This window comes from Schistocerca gregaria, chromosome 6 (assembly GCF_023897955.1).
Source record: "Schistocerca gregaria isolate iqSchGreg1 chromosome 6, iqSchGreg1.2, whole genome shotgun sequence".
In the NCBI taxonomy this organism is placed as follows: domain Eukaryota; kingdom Metazoa; phylum Arthropoda; class Insecta; order Orthoptera; family Acrididae; genus Schistocerca; species Schistocerca gregaria.
Genome location: NC_064925.1, coordinates 426,108,912 through 426,129,507, shown reverse-complemented (window position 1 = coordinate 426,129,507; position 20,596 = coordinate 426,108,912).

The following is a 20,596-nucleotide window of genomic DNA, read 5'->3' as shown; positions in this document are numbered from 1 at the left end:
TGTTGTGTGGCTGCTTTCACAGTATCAGGAGTGCGGAAGAACATCGAGACCACGTGCTACAAACATTGGGAACAGCTCAGACAGTGAACACGTGAGAAAGACACCAGTTCCCAGGTCACGAACTGGCCTCGCATTCGGGAGGACGACGGTTCAATCCCGCGTCCGGCTATCCTTACTTAAGGTTTTCCGTGGTTTCCCTAAATCGCTCCAGGCAAATGCCGGGATGGTTCCTTTGAAAGGGCACGGCCGACTTCCTTCCCCATCCTTCTCTAATCCGATGAGACCGATGATCTTGCTGTCTGGTCTCCTTCCCCAAACAATCCAGCCCAACCCCATGTCACGCAAAACCCATGCAAGACAGAAATTTTCCACCCTGCACTGAGATGCATTATCACTAAACGGCGATGAGTCATTGGATAGCATTGGAAATCAAGTCCGCCAATGACAACAACTAGAGGAGAAAATATTTGAGAAGTCTGTGATCTAAGGAGAGTGATGGAAAGTGAAGAGACGACGAGACAAAGCGAAAGCAAGGCGACACTGAGGCTTTCAGGTCATCGTCTGCATGGTCTGCCTATTTTGGACCCGTTACTTACTATCCTAATGCTCATCGTAACATTGTGATTCTTTCCCTAATCGTTGTTAAATGGATGAATCCTTACGCTCCAGTGCTTCGGAATGAAGCACTCGACTGAGTACTGCAATTCCTTGTTTAACATCAGCTCTCGAGACCGTGATGTCGGTGCTCCGGCTATGGCAACACATGGCGAGCATGTAATCCATTTCTTGTAATCCATTCCCACACCTTTATAGAGACAACAACTGCTTGAACAGTGCCTTGTTGACAACTTGTGTCCGTGGCTTGATGAGGTCTGCGCCACACTCGAAACCTACCATCTGTTCTTACAACTTCTGTCCGCACCACGGTTTTCCATCCGTCTTGTATCTAGCCGATATGGTCACGACCCCAGGAGAGATGCTGCGAGCAACGTCGTCCTGTTAGCAAACCCACTGGCTGTTGTCGTCTCTTGATGTAGCCCACTAACCCCAAATTTCACCGCACTGTCCCAATGATACGTTCGTCCTACATTATCTACATCTACATCTACATACATACTCCGCAATTCACCATACGGTGCATGGCGGAGGGTACCTCGTACCACAACTAGCATCTTCTCTCCCTGTTCCACTCCCAAACAGAACGAGGGAAAAATGACTGCCTATATGCCTGTGTACGAGCCCTAATCTCTCTTATCTTATCTTTGTGGTCTTTCCACGAAATATAAGTTGGCGGCAGTAAAACTGTACTGTAATCAGCCTCAAATGCTGGTTCTCTAAATTTCCTCAGTAGCGAATCACGAAAAGAACGCCCCCTTTACTCCAGAGGCTTCCACCCGAGTTCCTGAAGCATTTCCGCAAAACTCGCGTGATGATCTAACCTACCAGTATCAAATCTAGCAGCCCGCCTCTGAATTTTTCTATGTCCTTCCTCAATCCGACTTGATAGGGATCCCAAATGCTCGAGCAGTATTCAAGAATAGGTCGTATTAGTGTTTTATAGGCGGTCTCCTTTACATCCAACACTGATGCGATTATTTCACGCATTGTTGCTTGTCTGTTAGCACTGACCAACTCTACGCGAACGCTGCTGCTCCCGGCCGGCAGAAGTGGCCGAGCGGTTGTAGGTGCTACAGTTTGGAACCGCGCGACCGCTACGGTCGCAGGTTCGAATCTTGCTTCGGGCATGGATGTGTGTGATGTCCTTAGGTTAGTTAGGTTTAAGTAGTTCTAAGTTCTAGGGGATGTTGAGTCCCATAGTGCTCAGAGCCATTTGGACCATTTTGCTGCTCCCGGTCGTTAAGTGAAGGCCATCGGCCTCTGCATTGTTTGTGGTGAGGGGTAATGCCTGAAATGTGATATATTTGGCACACTCTTGACACTGTGTATGTCGAAATACTGAATTTCCTAGTAATTTCCGAAATGTAATGCCCCATGCGTGTAACTCCAAAGTCTGTGAATTACAATCGCGCGGCCATAATCACGTAAGTAAACTTTTTACATGATTCAGCTGGCTGCAAATGAGAGCTTCGCCAAATCACTAATCTTTTATACCATGTGTACGCCATACTACCGCCCTCTGTATATGTTCATATCGCTATTGCATGACCTTCGTCATCTCATTGTAATGTAGAATAAATGAATATATCAACTCCAATAATGATCAAAACAGAGAAGAGATGGATTATAAGATTATACAGGGTGGTCCATTGGTCGTGAGAGAGCCATATATCTCACGAAATAAGCGTCAAACGAAAAATTACAAAAACGAAACTTGTCTACCTTGAAGGGGGAAACCAGATGGCGCCATGGTTGGCCCACTAGATAACGCTGCCATAGGTCAAACGGATATCAGATGCGTTTTTTTAAAACAGGAACCCCCATTTTTTATTACATATTCGTGTAGTACTTAAAGAAATATGAATTTTTTAGTTGGACCACTTTTTTCGCTTTGTGATAGATGACGCTGTAATAATCACAAACATATGGCTCACAATTTTAGATGAACAGTTGGTAACAGGTAGGTATTTTTAAATTCAAATACAGAATGTATGTACGTTTGAACATTTTATTGCTGTTGTTCCAATGTGATACATGTACCTTTGAGAACTTATCGTTTCTGAGAACTCATGCCGGCCGTAACGGCCGCGCGGTTCTAGGCGCTACAGTCTGGAACCTCGCGACCGCTACTGTCGGAGGCTTGAGTCCTGCCTCGGGCATGGATGTGTGTGATGTCCTTAGGTTAGTTAAGTTTAAGCAGTTCTAAGTTCTAGGTGACTGATGACCACAGAAATTGAGTCCCATAGTGCTCAGAGCCATTTGCACTATTTTTGAGAACTCATGCTGTTATAGCGTGATTACCTTTAAATACCACATTAATGAAATAAATGCTCAAAATGATGTGCGTCAAGCTCAGTGCATTTGGCAATAAGTGTACCAACATTCCTCTCGCCAACGAGTAGTTCGCCTTCCGTAATGTTCCACATGCATTGACAATGCGCCGACACATGTTGTCAGGTGTTGTCGGTGGATCACGACAGCAAATATTCTTCAACATTCCCCACAGAAGGAAATCCGGGGACGTGAGATACGGTGAACGTGCTGGCAATGGTATGGTGCTTCGACGACCAATCCACATGTCATGTCAATACCGCTTCAACCGCACGCGAGCTATGTGCCGGACATCCATCATGTTGGAAGTACATCTCCATTTTGTCATGCAGTGAAACATTTTGTAGTAACATCGGTATAGCATTACGTAGGAAATCAAGATACATTGCACCTTTTACATTTGCATCGTTAAAGTGGGGGCCAATTATCCTTCCTCCCATAATGTCGCACCATACATTAACCCACCAAGGTCGCTGATGTTCCACTTGTGGCAGGCATCGTGGATTTTCCGTTGCCCAATAGTGCATGTTATGCCGGTTTACGTTACCGCTGTTGGTGAATGATGCTTCGTCGCTAAAAATCTCTCATCGTAAATAGAACGCGTGCAAAAAATCTGTCATCGTCTCGTAATTTCTCTTGTTCTCAGTGGTGGAACTGTACACGACGTTCAAAGCCGTCACCATGGAATTCCTGATCCATAGAAATATGGTACTGGTGCAATCGATGTTGATGTAGCATTCTCAACACTGACGTTTTTGAGATTCCCGGTTGTCGCGCAGTTTGTCTGCTATTGATGTACGGATTAGTCGCGACAGCAGCCAAAACACCTACTTTGGCATCATCATTTGTTGTAGATCGTGGTTGACGTTTCACATGTGGCTGAACACTTCCTGTGTCCTTAAATAACGTAATCATCCGGCGAACGCTCCGGACACTTGCATGATGCCATCCAGTACACCCCCGTTGGGCATCAACACGATATCGACCTTTTCCGCAATTGGTAAACGGTCCATTTTAACACGGGTAATGCATCACGAAGCAAATACCGTTTGCACTGGCGGAATGTTACCTGATACCAAGTAGCGGAAGGCAAAGGTCCCGAGTTCGAGTCTCGGTCGGGCACACAGTTTTAATCTGCCAGGTAGTTTCATATCAGCGCACACTCCTCTGCAGAGTGAAAATCTCATTCTGGAAGTACTTATAAGTTTGTGACTATTACAGCGCCATCTATCAAAAAGCGAAAAAAGTGGTCCCACTAAAACATTCCTATATCTTTATTAAGTACACTAATATGTAATAAAAATGGGGGTTACTATTAAAAAAAACCGAGTTGATATCCGTTTGACCTATGGCAGCGCCATCTAGCGGGACAACCATTGCACCTTCTGGTTTCCCCCTTCAAACTGCACAAGTTTCGTTCTTCGTAGTTTTTTCGTTTGATGCTTATTTCGTGAGATATTTGGCCCGGTCACTATCAATGGACTACCCTGTATACGTGGAGTCCGAAGATTTCCAGCTGAAGTACTGCTCAGAAACGCTCATTTTCGCCAATGTAAACAAATGGTCGTCGAGAACCGGATACTTCCACCGTCACTGTGAATATATGAGAAAGGCGCGAACGAGACAAACGAACCGAGAGTGGGCGATAACCCGTGGCGGCGCGGCATCTGTCACTTCCGCTACATAAAGGCGGGCCGGATCGCTCGCGCGGCCTGGGATGGGCGGTCCGGCGCTGCGGGTGCGGCGCTGCGACCGGTGTTGATGGAGACCGCGAGCCCTGGCCCGGCCTGCCTAATTTATGGGCGGGCGTGCTTTATTAGCTGCCGCCGTAATTAATATTCAGGGCGGCGCGGCGCCCGGCGCCGCATTAAGGCACGGTGCAGACGCCGCCCCGCACTTGTCGCCACCCACTGCCAACACAGCGCCGCGCGGCAGCTGTCGGGGCTGCCAACGTTACAGAACGCGACGCGTCAGAGATCGACGGGCTCTCCGAAACTGTTTGCCGGCACGTCCCGCACGGCTCGATCCGAGGACCGTCGGAATCTGTTTCCGTGGAACGGTATACGAGGTGCGTTCAATAAATCATGGATCACTTTTTTCTCTCGGTCAGTTTCTGTTCAAAAAATGCGAATCTGTTGTACAACATTGTGGAATATTCCCACTTCAGCCCCTGTAGTTTCACGAAGTTTAGACTGGTGGCGGTGGTCTAAGTAGCCTTCAAAATGGCGTCTGTTCCAGAAGTGTGTTCCAAGCGCGAAGCTGCCATTGAGTTTCTTTTGGCGGAAGTTCAGAACACGGCACATATTCGTAGGCACTTCCAGAATGCGTACGAAGACCTACGTCAATAAAAGCACGGTGAGTCGTTGGAACTTCACAGCAAACATAAACATAGCCAAAGCCTTGCAGACAAACAAAAATTACGCGAAGCGAAATGTAGTGTGAGGAGGGCTATGCGAGAGGCTTTCAATGAATTCGAAAGTAAAGTTCTATGTACTGACTTGGCAGAAAATCCTAAGAAATTTTGGTCCTATGTCAAAGCGGTAGGTAGATCAAAACAAAATGTCCAGACACTCTGTGACCAAAATGGTACTGAAACAGAGGATGACAGACTAAAGGCCGAATTACTAAATGTCTTCTTCCAAAGCTGTTTCACAGAGGAAGACTGCACTGTGCTTCCTTCTCTAGATTGTCGCACAGTTGACAAAATGGTAGATATCGGACGACAGAGGGATAGAGAAACAATTAAAATCGCTCAAAAGAGGAAAGGCCGCTGGTCCTGATGGGATACCAGTTCGATTTTACACAGAGTACGCGAAGGAACTTGCCCCCCTTCTTGCAGCGGTGTACCGTAGGTCTCTAGAAGAGCGAAGCGTTCCAAAGGATTGGAAAAGGGCACAGGTCATCCCCGTTCTCAAGAAGGGACGTCGAACAGATGTGCAGAACTATAGACCTATATCTCTAACGTCGATCAGTTGTAGAATTTTGGAACACGTATTATGTTCGAGTATAATGTCTTTTCTGGAGACTAGAAATCTACTCTGTAGGAATCAGCATGGGTTTCGAAAAAGACGATCGTGTGAAAGCCAGCTCGCGCTATTCGTCCACGAGACTCAGAGGGCCTTAGACACGGGTTCACAGGTAGATGCCGTGTTTCTTGACTTCCGCAAGGCGTTTGACACAGTTCCCCACAGCCGTTTAATGAACAAAGTAAGAGCATACGGACTATCAGATCAATTGTTTGATTGGATTGAGGAGTTCCTAGATAACAGAACGCAGCATGTCATTCTCAATGGAGAGAAGTCTTCCGAAGTAAGAGTGATTTCAGGTGTACCGCAGGGGAGTGTCATAGGACCGTTGCTTTTCACAGTATACATAAATGACCTTGTGGATGACATCGGAAGTTCACTGAGGCTTTTTGCAGATGATGCTGTGGTGTATCGAGAGGTTGCAACAATGGAAAATTGTACTGAAATGCAGGAGGATCTGCAGCGAATTGACGCATGGTGCAGGGAATGGCAACTGAATCTCAATGTAGACAAGAGTATTGTGATGCGAATACACAGAAAGAAGAATCCCTTATTACTTAGCTACAATATAGCAGGTTAGCAACTGGAAGCAGTTAATTACATAAATTATCAGGGAGTACGCATTAGGAGTGATTTAAAATGGAATGATCATATAAAGTTGATCGTCGGTAAAGCAGATGCTAGACTGAGATTCATTGGAAGAATCCTAAGGAAATGCAATCCGACAACAAAGGAAGTAGGTTACAGTACGCTTGTTCGCCCACTGCTTGAATACTGCTCAGCAGTGTGGGATCCACACCAGATAGGGTTGATAGAAGAGATAGAAAAGATCCAACGGAGAGCAGCGCGCTTCGTTACAGAATCATTTAGTAATCGCGAAAGCGTTACGGAGATGAGAGATAAACTCCAGTGGAAGACTCTGCAGGAGAGACGCTCAGTAGCTCGGTACTGGCTTTTGTTAAAGTTTCGAGAACATACCTTCACCGAGGAGTCAAGCAGTATATTTGCTGCCTCCGACGTATATCTTGCGAAGAGACCATGAGGATAAAATCAGAGAGATTAGAGCCCACACAGAAGCATACCGACAATCCTTCTTTCCACGTACAATACGAGACTGGAATAGAAGGGAGAACCGATAAAGGTACTCAGGGTACCCTCCGCCACACACCGTCAGGTGGCTTGCGGAGTACGGATGTAGATGTAGATGTAGATGTAGACAGCTATGACTCGAGTAATGCTGAAACGTGTGTGCACTGTAATTTGAGATGAGGGACGGATCACAACCAAACACTTCGTTGTACAGCTGGACGTCCCTTTTGGTAGTGCTGACCCATTCGTACACCAGTTAGGGTACTCAAGGATGTCTGTCCGCTGGATTCATCTCCGCCTAGCAGAACACCGTAAAGAGCAATGGGTATGGCGCAATGAAGGATGCACTCCACAAGAAGCAGTCTGTGGATGATGGGGAAGACGTTGGCTTTGTCGTCGACCTGTGGACTGGTACCACGCGGGCATATAGGCCCTTCCATTAAGATGGCGTGAGGCCATCGCATTGATGATTGTACTGGTTTGGGAACGTAAGAATTGTTTTAAATTTGTTATGTGATTTTTATAGTGTTTTAACGCTGATTTTGGGGAAGACAGTGAAAAAATTCCGTTAAGTACAGTTATTTCACACACTACTTGTCTAATTTATTTCTGTCCGATATTTCAGCACTCTAGTGAGTTTCAATTTTGGTTTTTAGGATATCCATAAACTGTTGTTTAGCCCTTTTTATACTAGATATACGTAAAATGAAGCGTAATTAGGAGAAAGCAGCAGTATTTTCATGTCAGTGCCTGTCTGTCGCGCTGTCCCTTCCCCGCTATCGCCTGTTGTCCTTCAGTTCACAGTACCTCTTCACTCTGTGCTGTTCGCGTGTTGTTGTTACTAGTGCTTTAAAGTAGTGACTGTTTTCTTGTGTTGTGAAGTTGTTTGATGGATAATGCACAATGGCTACCAGAGGATGTATAAACTCTGCTACATTTGTGGTAACTATACTGTTAAATATCAAGAAAGAAACATTTCCGATTTTGTTGAAAAAGTATATTTCGTCCATTTTGGTATAAAGTTAGGCGCTCAAGTTAAGCCTTGGGCCCCACAAAAAGTTTGTTCAGTGTGTGTTGAAGAACTGAGGCAATGGTTTCAACGTAAAAAGCAGTCCTTACGTTTTGGAACACCAATGGTTTGGAGGGAGCCCGAAAATCATAGTGATGACTGGTAGTTTTGTTCTTGCAACATATGTGGTTTCAATTTGAAAAACAAAAAGGATATTTCTTACCCTAACATTCAATCAGCCATTCGCCCTGTTCCTCATCGACCTGAAATACCAATACAATCTCCTTCTGATTCTTTGGACGATACAGATGATCACTAACCTTTGGCTCAGCAAGGTGATAGTGAAGAAGTCAGAGATTGCTACGATCCTTGTACAGCCGATCCCATTCCATTCTCACAATCTGAACTGAATTATTTAGTTAGAGATCTAGGCGCTTCTGAAGAATCGACAAAGGTTCTAGGATCTAGATTGAAAGATAAACATATGTTGGCTCCAGGTTTCTTGGTATCGATTACGGGAAAAGAGTTTGTATCTTTCTTCTCTCAAGAAGGTGACCTGCTGTGTTGCAGTGATGTTCCTGGACTTATGGCACGTTTCAAAATAGAATATGCTCCTGATGAGTGGAGACTTTTTATTGATTCTTCAAAAAGAAGCCTTAAAGCAGTACTTCTACACAGTGGCAATAAGTATGCTTCTGTACCAGTTGGACACTCGGTTCACTTAAATGAATGTTACGAAAGCCCTGAACTGGTTTTACGCAAAGTCTGCTATTCAGACCACAGACACTATGTGGTGATTTAAAAGTTATTTCAATGCTGTTGGTCAACAAAGTGGCTATACAAAGTTACCTTGCTTTCACTGTTAATGGGACAGTAGAGCCAGAAAGCAACATTACATGAAAGAAGCTTGGCCCTTGAGAAAAACCTTACAGGTAGGGGTTAAAAATGTTGAGCGGAAAAGCCTTGTGGATCCCAAGAAGGTGTTACTTCCACCACTTCACATTACGTGGGGGCTGATGAAACAATTTAAGGCATTGCCGAAAGAAGGGGAGTGTTTCAGATATCTTTGTGGACAGTTTCCTGGTTAATCCAAGGCAAAGCTAAAGGAAGGATTCTTTGTCGGACCAGACACCAGAAAACTGATGACAGATCCAACTTTATGGACAAAATGGAAACAAAAGAAAAGGCAGCATGGACATTAATTATTTGTTACCTCTTTCCTAGGTAACAAAAGAGATCCAGACTACAAGACAATCGTCGCAGACATGCTCGACAACTTGAAGGAGCTTGGGTGTAACATGAGCTTTAAAGTCCATTTCCTCCACTCACATCTTAACTACTTCCCTCAAACCTTCCTGATGTAACTGAAGAGCAAGGCGAAAGATTCTACCAAGACATCAAAGAAATGGAAAGAAGGTATCAAGGAAGATGGAACGTCAACATGATATCGGACTACTGCTGGATTATAAAAAGAGATGATCCTCAACGAGTCTACAGCTGCAATAACAACAAAAGAAGCTTCGACAGAAAGCGAAGGCGTCATTATGTAAGTAGGCTGTTTAGGTTTTTTTTATTGGTAACGCCGCCGCCACGTAGCGCTCTGTATGAAAATCACTGGCTGTGCCGTTTGCAGTCTGTGGCTGGTTTGCATTGTTGTCTGCCATTGTAGTAATGGGCAGCGGCAGCTGGATGCTAACAGCGCGTAGCGTTGCGCAGTTGGACGTGAGCCGCCAGCAGTAGTGGACGTGGGGAGAGAGATGGCGGAGTTTTGAAATTTGTAAGAATTGTTGTCATGAACTGATATATATATTATGACTATTAAGGTAAATACATTGTTTGTTCTCTATTAAAATCTTTCATTTGCTAACTGTGCCTCAGTAGTTAGTGCCTTCCGTAGTTTGAATCTTTTATTTAGCTGGCAGTAGTGGTGCTCGCTGTGTTGCAGTAGTTCGAGTAACGAAGATTTTTGTGAAGTAAGTGATTTGTGAAACATATAGGTTAATGTTAGTCAGGGCCGTTCTCTTGTAGGGATTATTGAAAGTCAGATTGCGTTGCGCTAAAAATATTGTGTGTCAGTTTAAGCACAGTCTTGTATAGTTGTTCAAAGAGGACGTTTCACATAGACCAGTCGTGTATAATTTTGTCAAAGGGAACGTTTCAATTACAAGGACTTATGAGCTTAAACAGAAATTGAAGTGTACTGTAAATTTAGTTTAGAGCATAATTTATGAATAAAATAAAATTTTATATCATTGGTAAAAATGTGGCAAATTGTTTAAATATGGTTATTATGCACAAAAAATACTCACTTTTTTGTGAGAAAATCTAACCTGCTGGAGAAAAAAGGATTGAATTTTTGAAATCTGCACTGAAACTTACATGAAAGTCAGTTATCAAATTTCAAATAACTTTCAAAAACTATTTTTTGGAGAGCTTTGTTTTTTATGTTGTAAAATAGGATTTTGTAAAGAAATCCTCCCAGAAAGCAATACCTTGCATTACAATAACAGCGATTACACGAGTTCAATTTACATTTCACGCCACGACTGAAAGAAAAAGAAAAAGGTAATAGAATGTTGGGTAAAGTGGCTTCATTTTTTGATGTGCAGGTGTTCGACAAGAAGATTTTAACACAAAAATCGCAATGTACTACCACGCCTAACCCGCTGACATTCAAAACAGCTTCCAGTCGTCTCGGAATGTGTGGTTTTCTTCCCACAAGAGTGTAGCATATTGAGGTAACATTCTTCCCGCAAAATTGTGCCAAGATCAGGAAACGAAGAAGAAGATGGATAGCGATCACTCATTATTCGCTCAAAAATAGACCACAAAGGCTCAATAATATTGTTATGTGTTGACTGTGGTGGTCAGGGGAGATGCGACACGTGACCAGGGACCATGTCTTCTTGGAACACAGCGTCATGTTGCGGAACAAACTCCATATCACGGTATGTTCATGATCAGCCAAAATCATCAACAATCCTTCGCAGTGATGCGAACTTCCTGAGTAACGGTGGGGCCCAAGGAACATCACGATATAGCTGCCCAAATCATCACCGAACACCCGCCAAGTTTCACTTTTGGGACGTAAAGTCGGAAAAAGTGTGACACAAGACTTAGCCACTCCACAGTTAAGGTTTTATGGCGTCCGCACCATATTTTCTTTTCTGAGGTATTTGCATCACTGTCAGTGATTTTGAAATTCCATGGGGCACCTTTCTCGTTGCTTTGGCGCTGAGAGAATTTGCGAGTGCGACGGTCAGTTCTGCGGTGACTTTTGCATCTATCGACCTCTCCTATTTTCGTCACAACCCCTTTCAATGACCGTCTGTCACCATCACACAACACACAGTTTCGCACGCGTTGTGACATAACGAACGATGTTTTTCCATTTTCCCCACTTACGGTATAAATATTCGGTTCGGTGACTTTTGAAACACCAAACACGTCGGCTGCCTTAGTTAGGGAAGGGCCTATCACAAGAGCACCGAACTGACTTACCTCCGGCATAACGCACTCTCGAGTACACACACATTGTGAGACTTTAGTTTGTCCTGGCACATACAATGTACAGAGAACTCACGGGAATGTAGCCGGATGACGTCCTCGACAACTCCCGATATTTCGACTGGAGCCTTGAAAATGGCAGGGATGTGCTGCCGTCGAAATATCGGTAGTTGTCAACGACGTCACCCTGATACATTCACGTAAGATATCTGTACACACATAATACTGTTCTACCAACGACTGCCAGTTGCAACGTACTGAGGCATTGCACGATGCCGTTGATGGCCAAATACAATGGCACACCTTGCATGTATGGTTACCATCTACATTTATGTTAAATCATCCGTTGCTAGCATTGGTTCCACATTACCGTTGAACCCTTGTAACAGTCGCAAATGTCTCTAGTTATCAACAGCAATAGCAATGGTTAAACGAGTGCTCTGAAAAATTTTGCTTAAATTCAGTGTATTTGGCAGTATCTCTGAGTGCGTCTCGGTTTGTTTTCTTTTTAGTTAGTGAGTTCAGGTTTTACGTTTGGTGCGGTGAATTTCCTGTCAACCCATGTATGTTGAGTATAGGCGAAGGAGGTGGTGATTTCGATGCCCCTACAGTACAACACCGACAACAGCCGGCTGACCTGCGGTTGCATAAGATTCTGTTCCCTTCCAAGCATCTCCATCTCCAGGAACTAAGTTGGACTCCCACTCCCATTCGATAGCTGTTGTTAGGAGTGAATCTGCAATACACGCTGAAGAGCAGACTACTGAGGTGTCATAACGGGAGCCCTCCATTTTTCACAGTAAGAGCAACACTGGACTCGCATCCTAAATTAGGTTTTTCGTGATTTCCCTAAATCGCTTCAAGCAAATGCCGGGATGGTTCCCTTTGAAAGGGCACGGCCGATTTCCTTGCCATCCTTCCATAATACGATGGAAGCGATTATCTCGCTGTTCGGTCCCATCCCCCAAAATCAATCAACCAATCGGCCATCCTATGGCTCTAGAGAAAATTTTGCATCTCTCTCAACATGAGCTTAAGAATGCTATAATTAGCACACATTGATCAGACAGAACATTATGACCACCGATCTTCTACCGATATAAATCCATCCAGGCGACAGCAGCGTCACCTGATAAGATGTAAAGCAGACGTACGGGGCATCAGTAAAAGTGCTCTCCGTGTGTAGAATGGGGAAGGCGCGCGAATTATCTGAGTTTGACCTTGGGCAGAGTGTGATGGCCCGAGACTCGCCACGAGCATTTCGGAAACTACACGACTTGTCGCGTGTTCGAGGAGTGCTGTGGTGAGTGTCTTCAGCATATGGCGAAAATAAGGTGAAATCACGTCCAGAGGTGGTGATGTTCGGCGGCCACCCCTCATTACAGATGCGACATCGTGGGCTGGGTTGACTAGTAAAACAGGATAGGCAGCGAACTCTGGCGGAACTAACATCAGACTTTAATGCTTGGCAAAGTACAAGCGTGCCTGAACAAACAGTGCACCGAACACTCCTGGTGATGGCCCTCCGCAGTCGGCCAATGTTAACACCACGACGTCGGCAACTGAAATAGGCGCGAGATCATCGGCGCTGGACGCTTGCGAAATGTCAAGCGTTGCGTGGTCTCATGAATCGCGATACCCTCTCTATCATGCTAACGGCAGGGCGCGAATCTGTCGTCTTTCAGGGGAACCGCTCCCTGACACCTTTACTGCGGGACGGAGACAAGCTGGCGATGGCTCCATTATGCTTTGGAGAACATGCACGTTGGCATCCACTGGTCCAATGGAGCTCGTGGAAGGCACCATGACGGCCAAGACGTATCACATAATGGTTTCATACCTCGTACATCCCTTCATGGTGATCATGATGCACAACGGCAGTGGCATTTTTCGACCCATTAATGCGCTATGTTACGAACCCAGGAGTCTGATGGAGTGTTTCGAGGAGCACAGTGGGGATTTCCAGTTGATGTGCTGGCCCCCCCAACATACCAAATCTGACCCATATCGAACGTATCTGGGCTGGAATTGAACGTGGCGCCAGAGCTCGTCCTCACCTCCCCCCCCCCCCCCCCCCCCTGGGAATTTGTGGGTATTAGGTGTCTTGTGTGTGGTTAGATGTGGTGCCAACTCCATCCAGTGACCTACCAAGGCGTCACTGCTTCCATGCCACGACGAATCACCGCCGTTATCCGTGCCAAACGTGGACGTACCGGCTATTAGGTAAGTAATTATAATGTTATGGCTAATCAGTATATATTCTGTGGGAAAACCAAAATGAGGATTGAAATAAAAACTCCAGATAAGGCCAGTTGCTTAGTAAACACCAAATTATTAAAATCTAAAAATGTAGAAGCTTGCATTCCATATTTCTTTCTCCACAAACATGGAGTAATAAGTAAAGTTGACACAATTCTTGAAGTAGCAGAGATTTTGGAAGTCGTCTAACCAATAGTCCCTTTAAGGGCATGAGTACATTGAAGGGGCAAAGTTTGTATAAAGTGATGAAGGAAGAAACAGGAGTCAATTTAGAAGAGACAGGGGATCCAGTATTAGAATCATAATTTAAGAGAGCTTTGGAGGACTTAAGATCAAGTAAGGCAGGAGGGATAGATAACATTCCATCAGAATTCCTAAAATCATGGGGGGAAGTGGCAACAAAACGACTATTCACGTTGGTTTGTAGAATGTATAAGCCTAGTGACATACCATCTGATTCTCGGAAAAACATCATCCACACAATTCCGAAGACTGCAAGAGCTGACAAGTGTGAGAGCTATCACACAATCGGTTTAACAGCTCACGCATCCAAGTTGCTTACAGGACTAGCATGCGGAAGAATAGAAATGAAAATTGAGAGTGTCTTAGATGACGATCAGTTTGGCTTTGGGAAAGGTAAAGGCACAACAGAAGCAATTCTGACGTTGAGGTTGATAATGGAAACAAGACTAAAGAAAAGTCAAGACACGTTCACAGGATTTTTCGACCTGGGAAAAGACTTCGCGCTCCGCGGGATTAGCCGAGCGGTCTAGGGCGCTGCAGTCATTGACTGTGCGGCTGATCCCGGCGGAGGTTCGAGTCCTCCCGCGGGCATAGGTGTGTGTGTGTTTGTCCTTAGGATAATTTAGGTTAAGTAGTGTATAAGCTTAGGGACTGATGACCTTAGCAGTTAAGTCACATAAAAAAAAAGTTCGACATTGTAAAATGATGCAAGATATTCGATAGTCTGAGAAAACTAGGGGTATAATATACAATATGTATAAGAGCCAAGAGGGAATAATGAGAGTGGACGACCAAGAACAAAGTGCTCGGGTTAAAAAGGGTTTAAGTCAGGGATGTAATCGTTCGCCTCTAATGTTCAATTTGTTCGTGGAAGAAGCAATGATGGAAATGAAAGGAAAGTTCAGGAGTGTAATTATAATTGGAGGTGATGACTGACGACATTGATATCTTGAGTGTAAGTCAAAAAGAATTGCACGATCTACTGAATGCAATGAACAGTTAAGTGAGTACAGAATATGGGTTGAGATTAAATAAAAAAAGACGAAAGTAATGAGAAGCAGCAGAAATGAGAACAACGAAAAGCTTAACATCAGGACTGATAGTCACGAAAAGCACTGCCAAAAAGAGCATTATTGGCAAAGGGAAGTCTGTTAGTATCAAACATGGGGCTTTATTTGAGGAAGGTATTTCTGACAATGTACGTTTGGAGCACAGCACTGTATGGATGTGAAACATGGATTGTTGGAAAATCAGAACAGAAGAGAATCGCAGCATTTGAAATTTAATGCTACAGACGAATGTTCATAGTTGGGAGGACTGATTAGGCAAGGAATGAGGAGGTTCTGCGCTGAATTGGAGAGGAAAGGAATATGTGGAAAGCACTGACAAGGAGGGACAAGATGATAGGACATCTGTTAAGGTATCAGGGAATAACTTCTTTGGTACTAAACGGAGCTGTTGAGCCCAAAATCTGTACAGAAAGACAGACATTGGAGTACATCCAGTATATAATTGAGGACGGAGGACGTAGGTTGTATGTAATGGACGGTAAGCGACAAATTGTGAAACTGTAGACCTTCGACACTCAGACTTTACTGGGAACTATGTCTGCCCACAGAACAAGGTGCCCTGTAGATCCCTATATGGCAGCTGTCAGGCAGTGCTTAAAATGCCTCAGATATGGACACATTAGCAAACAATGTGCGTCTCAGGTGAGATGCTATAAATGTAGTGGGCCTCATTATTTAGAATTCTGTACCTCATCTGTTGCTATTTGTGCCCCCTGTGGTGGTCAACACTCATCCAAAGATCGATCCTTTCCTGAATATCATAGACAGTGCAAAGCTGTGGAACTAATTACATTTAATAACGCAGACCTTAGGGATGCTCTGAACTTGACTTGCATACCACCCTTCGCTTCCGTCACAGAGTGGACAATAAGTTTTCTATCCTGCGTTGATAATTTCTTTTTAAATAAACAACAGTGTGACAGATCACAAAGAAAACTTTTCCTGCCACTGCCCTCGGCAAGCTTACATCATTATCAGCGTGCAAATCGAATTGGTGCTAAACGGGTGGACGAGCCTCTTTAACCAAACATTGGTCATCGACCTTACCGCCGACACGACAAAGTAAGCGAACGCTACTGTATATGAGTGGTCTCAGTACCGAAACGTTCTATACCCCACGCAACAAGCAGAATCCCTGTGTCAGAATCCCTACATGCCTGGTGCCCATAGCGTAACAACATCGCAGATACCAAATAAACAACAGCCTCTAGTTCATAATGAAGTTATCGATAAGATAATGAATGTTACAGTCATTATCATTCAAAATCAGCTACGAAACACTGCTATAAATGATAACGGTATCAGGAATCTCGTAATAGGTATCTTTGATTGTCTCCCAGCCTAAATTATGGAACCTATAAAAGTAATGCAGCTGAGAACGGAAGATCAGTTAACTTCAACAGAAAAATCTTGCGAACCTGATATAGTCCGGTTATGCGAAACATGGTTCAAGTCGCAGCAGACTGTTCGGTTTAAAAGTTATTTCGTAATAAGGGAGGACCGTCTGTGAGGGAAAGCTGGCGTCGCTATATTAATAAAAAGTGCGCTGATGTATAAAAATTCCCGCTCAATGCAAGAAACAATGAAACAGAATTAGTTGCTGTTCAAATACACGCTGGTCACAAAATCTTTACAGTATTCTCTGAGTATAAAGCTCCCTACTACAGAAACCTGTCAGATGGCTTGATTCAATAAACCAGCTTCTGCCTCCATTTATGACCATGAATTCTAATCATGTTGCAGGTCTGAATGACAGAGGAATGGCAGGGCTTCAATGGATGTTATCGAAGATATTAACCTAGCGACAGTGAACGATGGAGCTGCCACAAAGGTGTCTGCTCCCTTCCGTAGATGTTCTGCAACAGATACACTCCTGGAAATGGAAAAAAGAACACATTGACACCGGTGTGTCAGACCCACCATACTTGCTCCGGACACTGCGAGAGGGCTGTACAAGCAATGATCACACACGGCACAGCGGACACACCAGGAACCGCGGTGTTGGCCGTCGAATGGCGCTAGCTGCGCAGCATTTGTGCACCGCCGCCGTCAGTGTCAGCCAGTTTGCCGTGGTATACGGAGCTCCATCGCAGTCTTTAACACTGGTAGCATGCCGCGACAGCGTGGACGTGAACCGTATGTGCAGTTGACGGACTTTGAGCGAGGGCGTATAGTGGGCATGCGGGAGGCCTGGTGGACGTACCGCCGAATTGCTCAACACGTGGGGCGTGAGGTCTCAACAGTACCTCGATGTTGTCGCCAGTGGTCGGCGGAAGGTGCACGTGCCCGTCGACCTGGGACCGGACCGCAGCGACGCACGGATGCACGCCAAGACCGTAGGATCCTACGCAGTGCCGTAGGGGACCGCACCGCCACTTCCCAGCAAATTAGGGACACTCTTGCTCCTGGGGTATCGGCGAGGACCATTCGCAACCGTCTCCATGAAGCTGGGCTACGGTCCCGCTCACCGTTAGGCCGTCTTCAGCTCGCGCCCCAACATCGTGCAGCCCGCCTCCAGTGGTGTCGTGACTGGCGTGAATGGAGACGTGTCATCTTCAGCGATGAGAGTCGCTTCTGCCTTGGTGCCAATGATGGTCGTATGCGTGTTTGGCGCCGTGCAGGTGAGCGCCACAATCAGGACTGCATACGACCGAGGCACACAGGGCCAACACCCGGCATCATGGCGTGGGGAGCGATCTCCTACACTGGCCGTACACCTCTGGTGATCGTCGAGGGGACACTGAATAGTGCACGGTACATCCAAACCGTCATCGAACCCATCGTTCTACCATTCCTAGACCGGCAAGGGAACTTGCTGTTCCAACAGGACAATGCACGTCCGCATGTATCCCCTGCCACCCAACGTGCTCTAGAAGGTGTAAGTCAACTACCCTGGCCAGCAAGATCTCCGGATCTGTCCCCCATTGAGCATGTTTGGGACTGGATGAAGCGTCGTCTCACGCGGTCTGCACGTCCAGCACGAACGCTGGTCCAACTGAGGTGCCAGGTGGAAATGGCATGGCAAGCCTTTCCACAGGACTACATCCAGCATCTCTACGATCGTCTCCATGGGAGAATAGCAGCCTGCATTGCTGCGGAAGGTGGATATACACTGTACTAGTGCATGCTCTGTTGCCTGTGTCTATGTGCCTGTGGTTCTGTCAGTGTGATCATGTGATGTATCTGACCCCAGGAATGTGTCAATAAAGTTTCCCCTTCCTGGGACAATGAATTCACGGTGTTCTTATTTCAATTTCCAGGAGTGTATAACGCTTTGCACCCCTCGCTTTACTGAATTTTGTAACGGACCCCTTACACTGACTCGATGGGATCAGATCATCTCCCGACAGAATTCTTCATTAACGTAAACTTTGACACTAAACAAATATTTTACGCCAATAGTAAGTGGAAAACCGCACAAGCGAACTGCAAGAAGTATAGGGAGACAGTTCGAAGAAACCTCAAAACTATATATTGAACCTTACAGGAAAGAGAAGCTTGCCAAATTTTAATGAATGCTACAGAATCCACTGCGGATATCAGCATTTCTCAGAAAAAAAGTATTTACTGTTATGAAGCTACATTTCCTTCCGCGGTGGAATCCCGAATGCTCTAGAGCAGATGTCTCCAAACATTTTAGCCTAGTGTCCACTCTGGCTCTTACACTAAGTCCCAAGGGCCAAGACGTAACTACAGTGTGTCTAAGTATTCGTGAGGCCTGAGACCCTAGTACTGATCGGATCTCCTCGGTGGTAATCAGAATTTTTCGTGACGCTTAGCATTGCTGCCAGTGTTTACGAGCTGACACTGAGCCGCAGTAGTCATTTCGCAATGAATTGCTTATTGTTTCACCTTGAACTGCCGCCTTCATTTCGTTTCATATACGCTAAAGAGCCAAAGAAAGTGGCACACTTCGTGTAGGGCCCCCGCGAGCACGCAGAAGTGCCGCAACACGACGTGGCATGGACTCCACTAATGTCTGCAGTAGTGCTTGGGGGAACTGACACCATGAATCCTGCGGTGCTGTCCATAAATCCGCAGGAGTACGTAGGGGTAGAGATCTCGTCTGAAAATCACGTTGCAAGGGATCCCAGATGTGCTTAAAACGTTCATGTCTTTGGAGTTTGGTGGCCATCGGCCATCGGCCCGCTCCCTGCGCCACAGATATATATCAGTCACCGTCTGGTCCTGAAGCGAAAATTTTGCTCGTAATTCAACACTACAGCAAGTTGGTAAAATGAGCCACAAACTGACAACTTTTCTTGAGCCATGGCAGGCTTTATCTAAGGGAACGAAAGGTTTAACGCTATTGCGGCCATGTGGCGAGCAATGTTGCGGTAGGGACATTTACCACAGTGCTGGTACCAAATGCAGCTGGCGGTATGTTCTGACCGCTTGATGTCCGGAAGTAACAAGGTTCGTGGAAGCTCGTTACAACGATCTTCACAAGTGGTACTTATTTGTAGCAATGTACAATGAAGCGCCTAGAAAACTGGTATAGGCATGCGTATTCAAATACAGAGACATATAAACAGACACGGTACGGAGCTGCGCTCGGCAACACCTATAGAAAACAACAAGCGTCTGGCCCCTTTGTTAGATCGGTTACTGCTGCTGCAAGGGCAGGTTATCAGCTTTTAAGTGCGTTTGAACGTGGTGTTATAGTCGGCTCACTAGCTACGGCACGCAGCATATCCAACATAGCAATCCAGTGGGTTCTCCAGTACGACGAAACATCAAATCTCCGACATCGTTGTGGCCAAAAAATGATCCTCCAAGAACGAGACCAAACGACGACTGAAGGCAATCGTTCAAAGTGACAGAAGTGCAACATTCCGTAAACTGCTGGAGATTTCAGTGCTGGGCCATCTACAAGTGTCAGCGAAACATCATGAATATGGGCTTTCGGATCCGAAGGCCCACTCTTCTACCCTTGATGACCTCAGGACACAAAGCTTTACCCCTCGCCTGTGCCCGTCATCACCAACATTGGACTATTGATGACTGGAAATATGGTGCCTGTTCGGACGAGTCTCGTTTCAAATTGTATCGAGCGGATGGACGTGTACGGGCATGGAGGCTACCTCAAGAATCCATGGACCTGCAAGTCAGCAGGGGACTGTTCAAGCTGGTGGAGGCTCTATAATTGTGTTGGGCGTGTGCAGTCGGAGTGATGTGGGACCCTTGATACGTCTAGATACGACTCTGACAGGTGACGCGTAAGTAAGCATTATTTCTAATCATCTGCATCCATTCATGTCCAATGATCATTCCGACGGACTTGCGCAATTCTAGCTGGACGATGCAACACGACACACTTCCAGAATTGCTATAGAATAGATCCAGGAACACTCTTCTGAGTTTGAACACGGCCGTTGACCTCCGAAGTCCACAGACATGAACATTATTGAGCATATCTGGGATGTCTTGCAACGTGCTGTTCA